Source organism: Bos indicus x Bos taurus, chromosome 19, assembly GCF_003369695.1.
Source record: "Bos indicus x Bos taurus breed Angus x Brahman F1 hybrid chromosome 19, Bos_hybrid_MaternalHap_v2.0, whole genome shotgun sequence".
NCBI classification, from domain to species: Eukaryota; Metazoa; Chordata; class Mammalia; order Artiodactyla; family Bovidae; genus Bos; species Bos indicus x Bos taurus.
Window position 1 is genome coordinate 43,325,273 of NC_040094.1, and position 13,492 is coordinate 43,338,764.

Consider the following 13,492-nt stretch of genomic DNA (forward strand, 5'->3'; position numbering starts at 1 on the left):
TAAATCCCCAAATAATGAGACAGGCGCTGGGAACACAGAACCAGACACGGTGCTAATTGGTTTACTTCTGGGCAGGCATGATGTGGGACAACAGCAACAGGCCTTGGTTGCCCAGCAGGGAAGATGGGGTGGGGGGTGTGATGACCTCCCAGGTCCCTGATTTTCTGTGATCTCTGGCCTTGCATCCAGACCCACCAGCAGCCCCTCCTAGAACAGTAACTTAGACGTAAAAGGGAAGGATTGGGATCCCTTGGTCCAGGTCTTGAAGTAGGGAGACCCAAAGCATCCTTACCACCATCTAGAAATACCTCTTTCCACTAAAAACAAAACATAAAACTGAAAGGCTCAGCCCCCCTCAACATGTGTGAGGATGGCGGTGGGGAGGCGGGGTGGGCCCCACGCAGTCTCCCCGCCCCTCCTGCATGACTAGTAATAGATTCTTGGATGAGCATGAGGTCCTCAGTTTGCAGTAATCAGGATGAGATTATCACATTAACCTTTAAAAGTCTTTGCTCAAAAAGCAGCAGCAGCAGCTGACACCCTCGACTCCCCCGCCTTTGCCACCATCACCCTCTCCTGGACCATGGCCGGATGAGCTCCAGATATGGGCCCCATGGAGGCTCCACTGCACCGGCCTAGAGGCAGGGGGATGGACACCATGACTTTTCAGGCCTGGGCTGCTTCTGAATTGTGGTGACATGGAAGAGTGAGGAGCTGGGGGTAAAGGGTATGTGTGTGTCTGTGAGAGTAATTTGGGGAGGGGGGGCCTCGTGAAAACCAGAGTAACTTGTAATCAGGCAAACAAGCACTTACATATAACTCTGCCACTTACTGACCTGTGACTGGGAACATGGCCATTTTCCCCACATCTCAGTTTCCTGATCTATGAAATGGGGCTAACAATAACTAATAATAACTCCCCTAACCCAAGGCTGACAGCTGAGAAGATTAAATAAAATAACAAATAGAAAACACCTTGCAGACTATAAAGAGCCATTATGATGTGAGGGGATGACATTGTTAGTTAAAGCAGGAGGGACAGTGGTAAGACTGCAGAAGGAACTTCCCCACAGCTGTGCAATGGAAACTAATGGGGCGAAAAGAGAGGAAAGACAAACGGGCCTGGGTGGAACCCCTGAAACCTCACAAATAATCTCCTCTCCCACACATAGTGCCCATCTGCATATCCAGACAGACCCCTCCCCTCCTGCCCATCATCCTGCCGCTCAAGGCTGCCAGCCCATCCCCAGTCTTCCCTAGTCCAGAGTTATAGCCAACTTGTGTTTGTTGCCAACGCAACAGAAATTATTTCAACCTCTTCATCCAGCTGGGCAAAGCTGCCTGGGTCGTGTAGGAGAGGCTGGAGCAGGAGGAGAGGAGGCTGGGGACTGGGGTGTCCCACAGCAGGGGTGGCCCCCTCCCCAGAATATTCATCACAACAGCAGCAGGCTAGAAGGCAGTCAGCTTACTGGGGGGACTTGCTCATACTGCCCCATGGAAGAGAAGGAATGGCTGAGGGCCCAGGGGTCCTCACTGGGACCTTGGCTAACCTCCTTCCTACTTAAAGAGCTGCATTCAGAAGAGGCCGGGAGAGGCCCTGACTACCAGCCAGGATCAACCCTAAGGAAATTTAGATCTTTGAGTTTCCCCAACCCACCCTTCATTTCCTGATGCTTTTCTTTGGTTAGTTTGTCCAGCAGAATTCTCCCACCTTCCTGGGCCTTGAGGTCTTCCCCTCTTCCTCAGGATAAGTAACTGAACCTAACACATGCTAACCTAGGAAGAATGAAGGCAGGGGGGCACTGAGAATGACCCTGAGAATCTGGGGTCACCTAGGGCAGGAGGGAGGGGAGAGCCTCTGAGCGCACTGGCTGAGAGAGATGGTGGGATGGCCATGGTCCATCTTGCTGGCAAGGAGCAGCTGCCGAACCGCATCCAGGAGTCCTTCTCTCAAATCAGTCAGGTGGGTGGAAGCACGTGGCTGTTGCAGGCCATGAAGGAGGCCTTTCAAAACCAGCAGAGAGCTTCCAAGAAACGCCCTGGGGATGGGCTGAGTCAACATGCCCCAGGTCCCCCAGGCCCTCTGTTCAGCCTCCAGGCTGTCAGGCTGCTTCCCACAGCAGGGGCTGCCCAAAGCCCTTGGCTGGGAGGCAGTTCAGGGCCCAGGACAGAGCCTGGGTTCTGGAGCCGTCAGACCTTGGGCAAGTCGCTTTGCCTCTCTGATCTGTAAAATGGGTACAAAAGTATCTATCTTGTGGATTTGTTGGGAAAATTGAGATGATATTTGGAGAGTATCTCCTTTTGGGCCTGGCACAGAGGAGGGACTCGATAAATTCACTCAATAAACACCCATTGAACACCTTCTATATGCTAGGCCCTCCATTCTATGCCTAGGGGATGCAGCAATGAACAGAAGTCTTAAGGAGCCCTCATGAAGCTTGCAATCTAGGAGGATGGTCAAGTCAATAAGTGGATAAACGCACAAAGTCAGGGAGAACAAGTGGCCAGGAAAGGACTCTCTGAGGATGGCACAATTCAGGCCAGAGCTGCCTGAGATGAGGGTCAGGGCTGCTCGAAGATAACTATGGCCCCTCACTGGAATCACCTGGGCAGCTTTGAAAATGATGGGACTCCTCCCCAGAGATTCTGATGGAATTAGTCCAGGTTGCAGCCTGGGCACCAGGAATTTTCAATTCTTCCCAGGTGATTCTGATGCGCAGCCAAGGGCGAGGACCCATCGCCCGGCGGTTTTTCCAAGTGCCTGGCTACCTGAGCATCACCACGGAGCTCATTAGGCACCTTGGGCTGGGCCCTCATCCCAGGAATTCAGATTCAGACTCTGGAGTGAGGCTCGGTGTCTGCCTTTTTAACAAGCATCCAGGTAATTCCGAAGAGCAGACAGGCCTAGAGATGCATCTGGAAGAGCAAGTACCAGCTCAGAGCTCGGCACTCACAGCTCTCCACGTCCAAGGACCACGTGCTGCTTAGGATGTAAGCTACCGGCCTCTTTGACCCCAGCCTGGTAAGCCCCGCCTCCTTTTTTTGTCAGGTTCTGCGCATGCTCAAAGGCTTTCCATGAAGACCGAAAGTCCTGACGCTGTGGACTTGGGCTCTGTTTCTCCAGCATCCTCAGCCCCTCGGCGGAAGCCCCCTACTCCATTCTGTTACATGTCCATGCTTTATGTCCAGCCAGACCCTGGCCTTCCTCCAACCACGTGGCTCCAAGTCTGGCACCCCACAGGAATGACTAGCCCTAGCTGAAGGCACACCAAACCTACCCCAGCCTCTGCTGGTCACAGCTGCTCCCACAACTGGGCCAAAGGTGGCAGGGTTGTGACCTGCTCCTGTAACTCCCTGTTCCACCCTCTTTTTCTGTCCTGGGTCTCTGGTCACTCATAGCCCTGTCCTAGGGGCCAGGCCCTGGGAGGGGAGACATTGCGTGGTTATGCTCCTCAAGGCAGAGGTGTTCCTGAATCCCTTTCCATTCCTGATGAAGAATCAGGTCCCCCACCCTGTGCTTGGGCTCCCTGGCCTAAGGGATGCTCACCCCTTCCTGTAGGGAAACAGCATAGTATAGGTATATCCCCACACTGGGTTCAAGTCCTCCTCCTGCCACTTCCCAACTGTGTGGCCTTGGCCACCTCTGTGCCACAGTTTCCCCATCTGTAGTGTTAGTCGCTCAGTTGTGTCCGACTCTTTTCAACCCCATGGACTGTAGTCTGCCAGGCTCCTCCGTCTATGGAATTCTCCATGGACAATTCTCCAGCAAGAATACTAGAGTGGGTAGCCATGGCCTTCTACAGGGTATCTTCCCGACCCAAGGATTGCTCTTCTCACATTGAAGGCAGATTCAAGGATAAAATAGGATCTTACAGGGATTAAATGAGTCAACGTTTTTACAGTATTTAGGAAACAGGTACCTGGTGATCAGTATGTGTGCTTGTTAAATAATATTTGAAAATACATGATTCCAGGAAGGTGAGGTTTTCGTCAACAAAATCAGTCCTGACAATGCAGCTAGTTCTGGGAGGCTGGGATTCACATTCTATTTTACAGGTGAGCAGACAGGTTAAGGACAGGAAGTGACTTGCCCCAGATGACACTCAAACCTCAGGTCAGTTATTTCAAGCTCTCTCTTTTCAAACACCCCAAAGCCCACCTCCTCACTCCTCCAGCGCCTGGCCTGGCCCAGGTGGGCTCCGTGCCCCGCACTGACAGAGGCCCCTTTGTACCCCTGCCCAGGGTCACACCCAGAGCTCAGAGCCACGGATCAGACAAGTGCCTTGTGTCTGGGTCCGTTACATGGCCAAGTCTGTGGTCTCCCTGGCTGCTCCAGCCACGAACCCCAACCTCAGCAGGGCATCCCTGACCCTCCCTCACCACATTCAGCCAGGAGACAGACTGGGAGAGAGCCCCAAGGAAAACACCCCAGTTCTTGGTCTCCACCCTGCGCAAACTTCAAGTGGCCGAACTCTGGGGTATCTGGAACCTCAGAGGAAGCAAGGGCAGGAGCTGAGGTGTGAGACATGACATGGAGAACATTCTGAGGGAGTGGGGAGGGTTGTGCTGGGATCCAGGAAGCAAGATGGGATTACCCTGTCTTTCTATCTCCCTATGACCAACCTAGATAGCATATTGAAAAGCAGAGACATTACTTTGCCAACAAAGGTCCATCTAGTCAAGGCTATGGTTTTTCCAGTGGTCATGTATGGATGTCAGAGTTGGGCTGTGAAGAAAGCTGAGTGCCGAAGAATTGATGCTTTTGAACTGTGGTGTTGGAAAAGACTCTTGAGAGTCCCTTGGACTGCAAGGAGATCCAACCAGTCCATTTTAAAGGAGATCAGCCCTGGGTATTCTTTGGAAGGAATGATGCTAAAGCTGAAACTCCAGTACTTTGGCGACCTCATGCAAAGAGTTGACTCATTGGAAAAGACTCTGATGCTGGGAGGGATTGGGGGCAGGAGGAAAAGGAGACAACAGAGGATGAGATGGCTGGATGGCATCATCGACTCGATGGATGTGAGTTTGAGTGAACTCCAGGAGTTGGTGATGGACAAGGAGGCCTGGCGTGCTGCGATTCATGGGGTCGCAAAGAGTCGGACACGACTGAGTGGCTGAACTGAACTGAACTGAACTGAACCTGTCTTCAAGCTGTTCACTTCTCTTTACCACCTGGATTGGCACAACAGCCTCCTCATCAGCCTCCCTGCCTCCACTGCCCTCCCAGTCTGTTCTCCACGTGGCCAGAGGAGCTTTTTTACTTGATTGATTGATTGGTAGCACCATGCATCTTGCGGGATCTTAGTTCCCTGACCAGAGATTGAACCTGGGCCTCAGCAGTGAAACAGCCCAGTCCTAACCACTGGGCCACCAGGGAATTCCCTAGAGGAGACTTTTTAAAAGGCAAATCTGAACATGTCACTCTCCTGCCTAAAACCTCCAAGGGCTTCTCTTATTTTAGGAAATCTGGCTCCTACCCACCTCCCCAAAACCCTTCTTCTCTGCAATCCATGATCCTGCCCACAGATTAACTGAGATATAAATGCAACTCTCCAACTAAAACTTTGGCTGGTACAAGTAACACTGGTAATAGCTAGAACCAGATACAAGAAAATTTGTTGTTGGCTAAAGTGGACACAAGAATCCAATCTTGAACACAAATCTCCATTTACATTCAAATCTTCCAAAATTGGAGGAGTTACCCAATCACTCACACAATGGTGGAGAGCAGGGTCGGGGGCCTTTAATCATTGAAATTGATCAGTGCATCAATTCTCGGCTGCAAAATCTATACAGAATTGATGCCGGTGAAAATAATTTCAATAAAGTTAAAATAGAATGAAAAAAAAGGAAATTTTGTTTGTACCATAGAGGGAAAAAATGGAAAAATCTGATGAAGGAATTAAATTGGATGAACAGAGTTCAAATGGGAAAGCACTTTCTGAAGAAGTGTTCAGTGTTGGTATGTTTTGGTTTCAAATGTTTGCATTCGAAACATCCTTGGGGTCAAAATGTCCAGGTCAAAATATCCCATGCCCCTTGGATCTGTTTTTGTGCCCCTCCCTGCCTTGCTATGATACTTTGCTACAGCCACAATGGCTCTTTCTCTTACCGGAGCAAGATGCTGAAATACCAGGAGAGGCCTTCCCTCCTCCCCCTCTTTAAGGTCGATGCCCTGCCTGCCTCCCTGTATGCTCTCTTATCCCTGCTCCCCCACCCCTCGTCTTATTCCTCTTTGAATTCTCAGGGCAGGACCTGGAAAATACAACCCATGGTAGGTGCTCAATAAATATTTGTGAGGTTTTTGTTTGTTTTTTTGGCTGTGCCATGTGGCTTGCGGAATCTCAGTTCCCCAACCAGGGATCAAATCTGTGCCCTGCTGCAATGGAAGTGTGGAGTCTTAACCACTAGACCACCAGGGAAGTCCCAATAAATATTTGTTGAATGAATGAATAAATCAGTGTCACCTGATTGAGGGGCTGGGGGATGGGTTAGGGCTTACAAAGGCCCGTGGGAAAGTTAAAGAGACAGGGCAGGGACATAGTCTTCCACCACAAGTTCCAGAGAAGTCCATTTTAGCAGAAAAAAGGAGACGGTACCAGTTCTTCTTCATTTCTGCCCCTTGCCCAGCTTGAGGTTCAAGACCATGTGTCAACTGGCCAGCTGCCTGCTCCCCCCTGCCCAGCTGGGCTGTGTGGCCCCCCTCCCCCGGGCCTAGCTCCCACATGTGGCTGCTGGCCAGGCTATTTGGGGAAATTTCCTGATCCCCCCTCTGGCCTCTCCACCCCCACACCCCATCCTGTGGCCCCAGAATAGCTGTCCCTGGCCTCAACTAGGGACGTTCCCATTCCCAATTAGCACCCAGATGGTACGCAAGCATCTCTGAAAGGTTCTGGTGTCCCTCTCCTCTCGGGAAGCTGCTAACTAGGACAGCAGATCTCAGAATGAGGTCACAAGACTCGGGCCCCAACACTCCCTTCCCTGCTGGAGACACGGGTGGGGACCAGATGTCTCCATCGCAGACTGTGGAGGTGGAGGAGGCGTGGGTGAGGGCAAGATGTAGGGATAGTCGAGGCAGCCTGGGCTCCTTGTTGCCCACAGAGCAGCTGTGGCTCCATCCCGGGAGGAGGCCTAGCTGTGGAGAATGAGGAGACTGGGGTCAAGTCCAGACTCTGCCTGGATTAAGGATTTTATGACCTCTCCAGGTTTCATCGGGCAGGATGCAGGGGTTCTGTACATAGTACGCTGTCATGCAAAGTCCAGGGACGGAATGACCCTTGGGGTCTCAGGGAGATCATTCTGGGATGAATCATGGGAGGGGTCCTCAAACCCATTAGAGAACGAATCCTTTCCTGAAGTCTCATTCTACTGCTGGCTCCAAGCTCGGCCAATGAGGGTGGGTAGGCAAACGGGCAGACTTCTCCCAGTTTCTGAAGACCACACCCCACATGTTTCTCTTTGGGAACACCCAGAGAACTCATGGGTTCCAATTCCCAGCACTTTCTCAGGGTATTTCCCCTGCCCTAGGTGAGGGATGGGGGTACGGGGCAGTGTCATAGCTTCTTCTCCTGCCTGGCCAGTGGGAGGGGGGTGTTAGCATCAGATATAGGGATCAACAGATCTGAGATCGGGAGGATGGAGATGCATGGGGCCTGGGGAGGTTGGAGAGGCTGAAGGGGGCCCGGGGGAGGGCAGTGAGGGCACCGCAGGGTCGGCCTGGTCTCTGGTCTGGGCATCTGCAGAGGGGAAAAAAACACCTATGGAATTGGTCCGCACCCCACCCAAGGAAACTTTAGTCAGATAAACAAACAGCCAACACAGCTGCTCCTGTACCAGAGGCCGTGGCAGCGAGGAGAGGAGTGAAGAAGTGAGGAGGCCGGGGGACAGGGCAAGGAGGCTGTTTGAACAAGGCCCCGAGGCCCTGGGGCAGTTGGCAGAAATGTCTGGAACAGGGTGGAGAGCACAGCGGTGGTTTGGATCTGGAAGCTGGGAGCTTGGGGTGGGTGTGCTGAGCTTGGCTGCTTCGAGGAAAAAGAAAAGCATCAAATCAGCCTCCCTCTGAGGAAGGCTCCTAGGAAGCCTCCTGAGGAACACCTTTCCCTCGGCTCAAGGTCACAGACAAGGGCTCTCCCCCTCAACACTCTGAACCCCCAGCCCTGCTGCCAGACCTGTGACTCTGTCAGAAGAAAACACTGAATATTTCAGTCAGGAACCAAAGCCCCCAATTCTCAAGTTCTTAGCAGAGGAGCCAGGGCAGGTGGGCCAGCCTCGGGGTCCTTCCCGGAACCCGAGAGTCCTCCCCTCTCCTGGCAGTTGGAGGGGCCAGAGGTGATGGCAGTGCCTGGGGAAGCTTTGTCACCTTATTCTGCAGTCAGAGACATTCGGCTGCCCCGTTCCCCTGGGACGCCTCATGAGAGTAACAGAGGTTGGACAGACACAGACCCTGACTTAGAGGCAGAGATGGGGAGAGGCGAAGACCAACAGATACTGGAAGATGAGCTAGAGAGACGCCCCACCATCAGAGACACAGAGCTGAGGGACAGGGAGAGTGAGGAGATGTGTGTGCATGGCAGAGAGACGGATGGAAGGGCAGAGACACACAGAAAAAGACAGAAGGAGGTTAAGAGAGACAGAGACAGATACACAGAGAAAGGGAAGAGGAATAAAGACACACAGAAAAAGAGACTCAGAAACAGGCAGAAAATGACCGACATAAAAGCAGGGGGAGGGCCGCCCCGAGAGCACAGGACACATGGACAGACACGCTCACAGGCTGAGAGGCTCCCAGAACTGCACAGGGACCCAGAGACACTCCCTTCCAGCCTCGGGGGAGCAGAGGGGCTGATTGTTGAGCCCGGTGGGGTTTGCCCGGGAGTCCTAGAAGGGCGGCACGGCTGCCTCCTGTCCCTAGCGCTGAACCTCTGCAGGCATCTGGCCCCCAGCCACCCTAAAGTAAGCCAAGCCCTGGCCGCTGGAGCTGGTCGGTCACCCAAGGTGAAATGAAAAGGCACCAATAGGGGAGAGAGAATGTGAACTCTGGTGAAGGCAAGGGATTGGCAGAGCCCACATGTCAGAGTGGGTCCATGGGGGGATCCATAGCCTGGGTTGAACCTGGAACGGTGATGAGGGGTGCACTACCGTGCACAGTGACGTCTGTGGGCTGCTGTAGGTGGCCACGCTTGCCTGGGTGTGTGTCTGAGTGGGAGTGTGTGTCCAGTTCAGTCAAGCACCTCACAGCCCTAATGAGGCCAAGGCGGCAGGCTTGATCCTCAAGCAGCCCAATCAGAATCTGAGAGTGAGTCAGACACGACTCCAAAAGGCTGTGCGTCTTCTTCTGAACAGACGGTGTGTTCAGGTGCCACAGGGCACTCAGCTTTGGCCGAGACCAATGTGCCATTCCTGCCCGCTGGGGATGACTCCCACTGCCTGACCAGCTTGCCCCCACACTCTTCCCCACCCAAACTTACAGGAGGACCCACATTCCAGAAACACGGCCCCCTTCCTGGCTGCGAGTCCAGCGCCCCCTGAAACAGGCAGCCAGAGAGACGGTGGGGTCCAGCCCCCATCTTCCTACAATCTAACTGCCATCCCACCTGCTGCAGTCCCCACTGAACTCTCTCCTTGCTCCTTGGGTCCAGTGAGTGCTCACATCAGCTCACAGTTAGGAGATGAGCAACCTCTCTCCCCCTCATCCCTTCCCTCTTAAGCATCACAGGAGACATTTTTTTAATGTCCCAATTTTGGCATGGAGAATGAGGTCAGCAGACCCATGGGGGCACCGCTTGTCGGTGACAGCTGACAGTCTTCATTTCACCTTGAAACTCCTTCATGGTCCAGGTGGGCGTGTCCTAAGCCCAGTTTCAGAGGGGTGCTATTAGGACAGGGAGAGCAGGAAGGGAATTCACCAAATAACAGTTTTGGTTGCTGATGCTGCGGGCTCCACCCCTAACATTTGCAAGGCCTGGAGCAGGGGGACAAAGAAGGGCCCACCTATCCATGTCGAAATGTTTAAAAATTATAAATCAAGCTAGTAAACTGCTAATTAAGATATATTCTGGGAATTCCTTGGTGGTCCAGTGGTTAGGACTCAGCACTCTCACTGTTTTGATCCCTGGCTGGGGAACTAAGATCCCGAAGCCATGTGGTGTGGCCTAAAATAAAATAAAATACATTCTAAACTCCCACCTTGACAAATACACTTTCATAATTACCTGGAAGACCAGCTTCCAGTTTAGATTCCTGTGACTCCTGGGAGTTCTGTAGAACAACTCTGTGTAAGGAGAAAGAGCTCCATTCCCACTCTGGCCCCGGCCAGCAGCCCCGCTTCCTACAGCCGGCTGCTTTCTGCACTGCAAGACTCACATGCACGGAGGTAGATGCCCAGCCTCAACACACAGCCTGGTTCCATCTTCACACGCTGCGGACAGCTGCCCCTTGGACATCTTCAGGTGTCCCTCTCTCAGGTCCAGGGGTGCCCACACTAGTGGCATGACCTGCCCTGAGGAGGACAAGCTCAAGAAAGAGGCTTGCATGGGCTGGGAGCAAGCTGGCAACCTTCTGGGCAGGGACCTCTGGCACCACAGGTATGGGGCATGTGGTCTTGAAGGGGGTGTTCAGGCCCATCCCCTTTGCCCTGCTGACTACTCTTTATCCCACAAAGAGAGGGATGGCAAGATGAGGGCCAGAGCAGAGACCTTGAAAGCACGAAGCCAGGGCATGGGCAGCCCTGCCCTTGCCCAGGTTTAAGGGTGCTTATTAGACCCAGCCTTCTCTGGCAGCCTCCAGAGCTCAGGCCAGGGACTGGAGCTGTCTTTTCATTGGAGGGCAGCTTGGACAATCCCCAAGCAGGACTTTCAGTTACTTGTATTATTTATCTTCCTGAAAAAAACTGAGTGCCGCTTGATCCCAACTTGTGGATTTCTGGACATGGGGAGGGCAGGGAGGTGATGACAATGGGTCTTTTTTTTTGGTTGGGTCTGTAAGTCAGTTTGTTCCTCTGGGACACAGCCCTCCCCAAGTGGGCTGCCGCTGGCAGGGACCCCTCTCCTCACCCTGGAGACAAAAAGTAGGGTGACTAAAGGAGAAGGTGGTGTGGGGCCCTGTGCAGCTCAGACAGATCTAGTTGAGATCCAGAGACCAGTAGGGGCTGGGGGGATGGGGTGGGGGGAGGGGGCGTGAAGGGCACTGCTCTCTCTGGCCAAGTTTAAAAAAGAACTTCCAACCCCACCCCTACCCGCCGCAGATCGGCTTTGCTGTCCTACAGGCGAAGGGACACTTACACTTGTTGAGCCCTCACCAGGCGCCAGGCACTGTGCTAAGCACTCTACGTGCGTGTTCTCATGTAATCCCTGCAGCCACCCTATGAGGTGGGTTCTATTATTATCCCCATTTTACAGATGGGGAAGCGAACTCAGAGGTGAACTAATTCACCCAAGGTCACTCAGTAGATAGAGGTGATAGGGCCCAAGTCTAAGTGACCCCAGAGCTCCCACTCTTTCCACTATAGCCTCCATTGCCTCCCAGAAGCAGAAAACTGGCACAGAAGCAGAAGGGATGAAGGTCAGATATGAGGAAGAACTTCCGACAATGATGGTGTATGTGGTGAGAGGAGACAATGCAATGGGGAATCTACTCAGACACAGGAAGCCCCCTGCCCCACCTGAGTTGGGTCTTGGTCTGTCTGTTGGCTTGCGATGATCTCTAGAAGGTCCGAGGAGTCCTGGCTGGATCCCAGATGGGAACATCCTGACCTTCCTCCCATTCTATAATCTGGGGTTCTCTGCTCTACCCCGACACAGCACCAACACCCAAAGTCTGACTCTCCTTTGTGACTCAGAGTGCTGAGCACCACATCTGAGCTGACAGCCCAGGACCTCCTTTTCTAGGTTGGCTTCCTTATGGTCCTAGGAGTCAGGACCTGCCTACAGCCCAAATCTTGACACAGAAGGTGCAAATGCACCCAGGTCTACCATAAGGCCCACTTCTGCGATCATCTCCACCACCTGACTCTGGGACTTGGACACAGAAAACATCTAGTCAGTCCCCAGGCTCTTGGGGTTCCCCGGGTCATCTAGAGCAGCCCCTGTTCCATCGTCCCCCTCTCCCTCACATATCTGTATCCAGGGTGCAAATAAACGATGCAGGTGTGTTTGTGCCGGGCACACCAAAAGACCCAGGCTCCAGCTCAGCTATGCAGCAGCTCTCACCGCATTTTCCCACAGAAGCCGTTTGGGTCACCCCATTACCCCCTAAAGGGAGGATGAAGGAAGCTGCACTGGATGAGGCACGGGGCTCGTTTAGTCAATGAGCCCCGCAGTCCCCAACTTCAACCTGCTCTCCTCCAGGACGTTGCGGGCCTACCGTCCGGCTTTGTCCTTCTCCGTGCCTTGCAGCCTGCCCCAGTGTCAAGGGAAACCAGCCGGAACCCTCGAAACTTCTCCAGAGTTTAGTCTCACCCTCTACCCACATGCCCAGCATCAGTGCGCAGAGCCAATGGGGGTTCCTCCCAGCCCCTTGAGGCCCCCCAGTTTTGAGTCGAGGGCACATAACAGGTGGAAGGGGCTGCCTTGTTCTCCCGCACTGCCCTCGAGGTCCTCAGCGTGAACCGGCCCGCGTCGCGGACTTACCTGCGGGGCAGAGATGAGCCGGCTGCGGCCACCTGCTCTCCACCGCGCTCTGGAGCGCAGCGGCTTCGAGTCGGCCGGGGAGGGGGCGGGGCCCGGGCGGGGGCGGGGCCTGGGGAGCGGCGGCCGCGCCCCTCCCTGAGCCTCCGCCGGGTGGGACCGACTGGTTTATTCAGGTGGGCAGAAAAGGGGGGTGGGGTGTGGGGGGCGGGGAGCATCCGGGCCACTAGGGACGCTCAGGAGCTCTGGCTTTCCTGAAGACTTAGGATGCCTGGGTCCTGAGGACCTCATGAAACGCCCTTCTTCAGGCAGCCTTACCCAGGTGCCCTGGAGGCAGTGGCTCCATGTGAAGACCCCCTCACACAAAGAAGCAAGCCTGGGAACCCCTCCTTATCTGCGTCCCCCCTTCCATTTGAGCTCAGGAAAGCTCTCCCAGCCTGGCAAAGTGGTTGCAAAGCTTTCCCACCTCCTCTAAAGTCAAGGCCCCCCAACCAGGGGTCAGCTCTGTAGGGGACCAGGCCACCGAGGGGACCTTGAGGTGCCCAGGTCATCTTTATCCTCTGTCCATCTCTCTCCCAGCAACATAGCATCTCCGCCTCCCCCAACCCCCCTGCCCTCAATGCCAGCTCAGGTCCCTCAGCTGTCACTGTTTAGCCCTGGAATGATAGGCGTCCGGACTCCGTGCGTCCAGCCACATTCAAGGCCATTGAGCTTAGCACCCCTGGGCCCCTGCCCCGCCTTGTTCTGCCCCCAGTCGCTAATTTTATTGACCTGTAAAAGGCACGTTGCTGACAGGGGAGATCATGACTGAAGGTGAAGTGGGGAGCAGAGGGGCAGAAGCAGCAGTCCCGGGAGGCACAGATGGGACA

At 53.9% G+C, this 13,492-nt stretch overlaps 1 protein-coding gene across 1 annotated transcript in view; it reads right to left on the minus strand.

Moving 5' to 3' along the window:
• Window positions 1–12,692, minus strand: part of LOC113877090 (transmembrane protein C17orf113) — a 58,855-nt gene extending 46,163 nt beyond the window's left edge. The window contains exon 1 of the mRNA XM_027516861.1: window positions 12,627–12,692. The gene's annotated coding sequence lies outside the window, so the exon portion shown is untranslated. The remainder of the gene's footprint in view (window positions 1–12,626) is intronic.
• Between the last annotated feature and the right edge of the window lie 800 nt (window positions 12,693–13,492).